Raw genomic sequence first — 4,605 nt, 5'->3', positions numbered from 1 at the left:
TGTGGGATGATGTTCCAGGTGTGGGATGATGTTCCAGATGTGGGATGATGTTCCAGATGTGGGATGATGTTCCAAATGTGGTAGAAATGTAGAGTTGTACAGCCAGTTTGTAAGAAAAGCCTTTTTCGGTAGGTTCGGGGAGACTTCAGTGGGGGAGGGTGCACGTGTAAGCAGGAGGTAACTCTGACTTAACTCTGACAGTCCTTTGCCCAGGAGCTGTCCATCTTGTTTTGTTTTTATTTTGAGACAGGACAAGGTCTCCCACCGGCCTAGAGCTCACTGCCCAGGCAAGGATGGTGGCCATGTAGCCCTAGGATCTGCCTGTCTTCACCTCCCAGAACTGGCTTACAAATTGCAACAGCTTAGTTTTTGAAACAAATACTTATTTATTTAACAGGAAGGTTGATGTGTGTGGAGAACACGCCACAACCCACATGTGGAGGTCAGAGAACAACTTGGAGACCATTCTGTCCTTCTATCATGGGGGTTCTGGGGGTCAAACTGAGGTCATCATGTTTGGTGGTAAGAACCTTTACCCTGAGTCATCTCAAAGCCCCCCACCAACTCCCTTACATTTAACTTTTTATTTTTTATGCTCAACTTTTTTGTTTTGTTTTGTCTTGAGACAGGATCTCACTATATAGACCAGGCTAGCCTCCAATGCATGGAAATCTACCTATCTCTGCCCAAGTACTGGGTTCAAAGTGTGTGATGCCCAACATCCACTTGTTTGTTTTTTGTTTTTGTTGTTGTTTTGTCAACTTGACACAAGCTGTTAACTGAGAAGAGGAACTTGAAAAAAAATGCCTCTATCAGATGACCTATCCATAAGCCTGCAGGGCATTTTCTTGATTAATGATTGATGTGGGCGGGCCCAGCTATCTGTGTGGGTGGGGCCACCCCTGGACTGGTGCTCCTGGGTTCTATAAAAAAAAAAAAAAAAAAAGCAAGCTGAACAAGCCACATGGAGCAAGACAGTGAGCAGCACTGTGGCCTCTGCATCAGCTCAGCCTCTGGGATCCTCCCCAAGTTCCTGCCCTGCCTTCCCCCAGTGACCTGCAAATTGTAAAGGAAACAAACCCTTTCCTTCTCAAGTTGGTTTTGATCACAGCAACAGAAACCTAATTGAGACTTTTAAAAGACTCATTTCCATTATTTTTAGCTATGCATATGTGTGTCTCTGTGCAGATATATACATGTAACGTAGGATTGGTTAGATCTCCCTGGACTGGAGTTACAAGCAATAGTGACATGGGTGCTGGGGATGGGACTGTCCTCTAGAAGAACGTATGTACTCCCTACTCAGCCTTCTTGTTTCAGGTTTATTTACTTTATTTTATGTGTGTGGGTATTTTGCCTGCATGTATGTCTGTGCACTGTGCACATGTCTTGTTCCCTTGAAGGCCAGAAGAGGACATTGGATCCCTGGTTCTGAACTCATGGATATTTGTGAGCTGACTTGTTGCAGTAATTTCTTACCCCAATAAACCTGTGTAAAAAACAGACAACCAGTTATTATATTTATTACCTGTATGCCTAGGTTGGGTAGATCTATCACCGTACTAACGTATTCCCCAGCTGTGAGACTCCTTGCTCCTCGGGGCTTCTCCATCTTCCTTCCACCTTCTCTTCCTCTGTCTCTCTCCTCCCCCTCTGAGACCCCCCATCATGTGATCTACTTGTCCTTTGGGTAGCCCTTCTTAAGGAAGCAGAATTAACATCAAAATACAAACAGCACCAGGGCAACCCACATTTCCCCCCTTTTGTCCAAATAAAAGGCTCTTTTTTCTCAGATATAAATTGAGCAAAATCCTCACAATTATGCAAATGGTAAAATATACCCTTAACACCTAGCCTATCGTATTTGTCAATATACATAAAGCACTCTACCATCCATCCTAACTTAAAGAGTTTACAATTCTATACCTGAATTATGTTCGGATTTTAGTTTGCATTACCATCTGAAAACCGTCCTTTCAAGTCTATATCATATCTTTCAATGCTAAACAATGTAAGTTTGCTTATGAGACTATAACTAGTCTTCAACCCCAACAGAAATTTGAGAATGAATTAACTATTACCTGAGTAAATAAGAAACACAAAACATAGCTTCTAAAAGTTAAGCAGATTGCAGAGACAGCTGACTACCTGGACAGTCCCCAATTTTTTACAATGTTGGAGCATCTGTCTTCAACCTTCTGGACCAGAACCATCTGACAGACCTTGAAATGAAGCAGGAACTATGAAGGACTTGTTTGCTCCGTCTTGGTAGAGCTTAGCAGTTGACTATCCCACATCTGTTTGTCCTCCTTGAACAGTATTTTGTCTGCTGATGACACAGGCAGTTTCTGCCCAGTGGCTATCTTGCCATGATAAGCAACCTCACCTAGAGGTAAAGATGCTCAATATCTTCTTTGAACCATGAAGGGGAAGCTGTCAGGAGCAGACTTGTCTCCAGGTCAAATGATTCTTAATAATCAAATAGTATTAAATGTCACATTCTGTGGCTTTCTGATGTTTTTGAAGACTATGTAAAGTATATCTGACTTGTTAAACCTTAACTACCCTTATCCATTTCTATTTGAGTAAATTGAAAACACCTTATCATAAATAAATCAGAATCTAATATAACCATGAGTTTACTGTCTGGCTGTTAACTTGTATTACTAATCATCCTAAACAGTTTGTAATAGCAGCTATTAGTAGGACTGGGTCTAAGCCTTGTATTCTTAAATGAGTTGCATAGACACAATGCCTATCTGAGAGTAACAATATTAATTTCAAATTTTATATCAATGTACAGATTTATAGCAATAAAAACCTTAGTCTTACATCAATATGCAAATTCTGCACTAATGTAAGAAATTATAACTTCAATTTTGCATCTGTTGCCGGCCAGCAGCCACAGTCAACTGGGTTCACCTGAAAGAGAGGCTGGGAATGGAAGAAGGGACAGGAGGGCGGGAAGAGATGAAGCCAGGACAAAGGTTTCTGATCAAGGCTCAATGCTTTAATATTCAGCTTTCAATTTAAAGGGGAAAGCCCACCCCAACCCCCAAAGTTCCTTCTTGCTTTAGCCCACTGGGGGTGAGGGGAATCCATCCTTAATGGCAGGCCAGAGATGTCTCAAGGCAAGCTCAGCAGGCAGTCTATTCTTCTCAGCTTGTGTACCAGGCTACAGGCAGCCAAGGAGGCACCAAGGCAGGCAATGACTCTGGAGTCCTATTGTTTGGTCTATTGTGGTAAATACAGTATCTCAGGCCTGCTCAAGGCTGGGGGAAGGGCACAGCATCAGTTATAAAGATTTCTATCAATGTAAGATTATGGTTATACAATGTTTTGTTTAGGAGTGAATTTGATATTTCTCTATTCCTCTAATTTCTATGATATTACTATGTCCCCCCTTACTCTTCTACCCCTCTTTCCTTTACTTAAGAAGGAAGGATAGAGAAGAGGAAAGATAGAAATCTCAGCATGTGAGCTCTCCGTTTCCTCCCTGTCCAAAGCTACAACATTTGCAAACTATCCCTTAAAGTTAAACATATCTATAATTCATAAAATAACCAGAACCACCCACCCCAACGTAAGGGACTGGGACGACGATCTTCTTTTGTCTGCTTTGAGCTGAATTCCCTTCTGGGGGTGCTAGGGAAATAGGAAAATTGGTTTTGTCAAAGTAGGGCTAGCTGGCATCATTTGCCTTCCAGTCTCTATGTGTTAAGAAAGCTCATGGCTTAGCTGAAGTCCTGACTGTAACAGTCTGAAAGGCTGGATAGGCGAGCTAGCTGTTCTGGAAATGTCTTGGAAGCAAGTCTTCAAAAGAACAGCTTTGATGTAGTTGAGGTAAAATCAAACAAGGAGCTGGAATGGAAGGCCCCAGAATCTCAGCATCCCAGAGTGTGATTCTTGTCAGAGCTGTCTCTCTCTTCTTTCATTCTTCAGTACACAAAACTTACAAGTAACACACAGCTCTTTAAAGACATTCACATAGTGTGTGCAGGGTGAACAGATCGGTTAAGGAAGATCAATAAGGAAAGACAACTGCCTTTCTTTACATGCTAGTTTGATCACATAATCAAACTACAATATAAATTTCGATTCACACCATCTTAAAGGATGCTATGTAATAACAAGTCGTAAGAATTTTTGTACCCAATAATTGTTATTGGCTGTGTATAGACATTTAAATCTCAGCCAGTTCCAGAGCTGTCTCTATAGACAGAGACACAAACATCACCACATAAACATCACCTATTTTGTTGATCATTTTAGTCGCCCTTCTCCATCACTGAGGTCTTCAGGGAGTCTCCCTTTGTCGTGTCTGATTTTTATCCACTTGGAAGGAACCCATAGCTTTTCTTTTCCTGTGGAAATGTAGGCACAACTCCTCCCTCAGCATAACACATTTCCTGTTCTCTATTCTGATGTCAGAATATTCTAAAAACAAACAAACAATCAAACAAACAAACAAACCACAGGCTGGTTTAGTTCAGCAGTTTTCCCACAATCCAATGTCTTTCAGCAGCTGTAGTTTTTTGTTCATTAGCATTAAAAAATGTAAGGTGAACAAAGCACTCTGTAATCCATCTCTGGGAGTTTTGTTGC

At 41.4% G+C, this 4,605-nt stretch overlaps 1 long non-coding RNA gene across 1 annotated transcript; it reads left to right on the top strand.

Moving 5' to 3' along the window:
- The first annotated feature begins 447 nt into the window (after window positions 1-447).
- Window positions 448-1,508, top strand: LOC114640761. Its single transcript, XR_003714192.1, has 2 exons — window positions 448-522; window positions 1,404-1,508. It is a non-coding gene; the product is annotated as an uncharacterized LOC114640761 (long non-coding RNA).
- The last annotated feature ends 3,097 nt before the right edge of the window (window positions 1,509-4,605 follow it).

This window comes from Grammomys surdaster, unplaced genomic scaffold (assembly GCF_004785775.1).
Source record: "Grammomys surdaster isolate TR1022 unplaced genomic scaffold, NIH_TR_1.0 125849, whole genome shotgun sequence".
NCBI classification, from domain to species: Eukaryota; Metazoa; Chordata; class Mammalia; order Rodentia; family Muridae; genus Grammomys; species Grammomys surdaster.
This window is presented reverse-complemented; position numbering and strand designations above follow the sequence as displayed.